At 33.5% G+C, this 997-nt stretch overlaps 1 long non-coding RNA gene across 1 annotated transcript; it reads left to right on the forward strand.

The window, feature by feature from the left end:
- The first annotated feature begins 426 nt into the window (after window positions 1–426).
- Window positions 427–771, forward strand: LOC105272118 (uncharacterized). The gene is made up of 2 exons (XR_892727.1): window positions 427–594; window positions 676–771. It is a non-coding gene; the product is annotated as an uncharacterized lncRNA (long non-coding RNA).
- Window positions 772–997: the final 226 nt, after the last annotated feature.

Here is a 997-nt window from a genome sequence, read left to right on the forward strand (position 1 = left end):
GTAAACAAAATGTTAAATACATTTTATTATTCTAACACTACTATTTTCCCTTCAAATAGATTTTTTTTATATAACATTTCAATTTTGTAATGTTTATCTCATTTTTATTCTTATTCCAGTAGTCAGTGGCTTCGTTAAAACAGTTTGGGCCGTAATTGAAAAGCAGACTGACAGCACTGGAAACACCTGTTACGGTTCAATTGCAGCTGACAAATACTTTTTGGACGTGAAAATCTCAGATTATCCAATTATTCTTGTCCATTTACTAAAGGGCAGCATGTTCAATGTGTGGGATCTGTTGTCAGAACTGGTATTTTTCCCACGAACACTCCACTCATCACTTTTAATGTTATTTTTCATTTATTCCAATTCCTTTTGTAATTTATCAATAATAGTTTATTTTATGTATAGGAAACTCTTTTTTTTTTCTGCGTTCAAGGGCCAGATTGCATAACTTTAGTTGATTCTGTGGTGGCATCCCTTAAAGATTTACTTCTGTGCAAGCCACTTATGGTCCTCCATGATAGTTCAGATGCTACCGCATCCAAGAAGTTAAAGATGAATCAAATTCTTCCCAAAACACTCAAAAAAAAAGTATTTTTTGTCTCATATTATTCTCTGTATTCAGTATTTTACCCCCATATATTTCTATATTTTTTCTCTGTTTTGTTACAGAACTAAAATATCTCAATCAGCATTCAATCCCATTGAATTTCTCACACGGATTTCGTTGACTAATTCGTTATTACTTGTTTAATCGTTCAAAGCTATTGTGACCTTGGCCGGGGAATTAAAATATAATAATTTCCGGCGAAGGCACGATATTGGGGAATTACTGATATCCTGAAAAATTAGGGGAATTTAAGATAACTTACGGGAGGACCTGAAAGAATAAGAGGGAGGGGGGGTTCTCAATAATTACTCGGGGTGATTTATAACTTAACACTCTGTATTCTGGTCTCATAACAAAATATTAACATGAAAAATAATCCGGGCC

The sequence above is a fragment of the Fopius arisanus genome, unplaced genomic scaffold, assembly GCF_000806365.1.
Source record: "Fopius arisanus strain USDA-PBARC FA_bdor unplaced genomic scaffold, ASM80636v1 scaffold00142, whole genome shotgun sequence".
In the NCBI taxonomy this organism is placed as follows: domain Eukaryota; kingdom Metazoa; phylum Arthropoda; class Insecta; order Hymenoptera; family Braconidae; genus Fopius; species Fopius arisanus.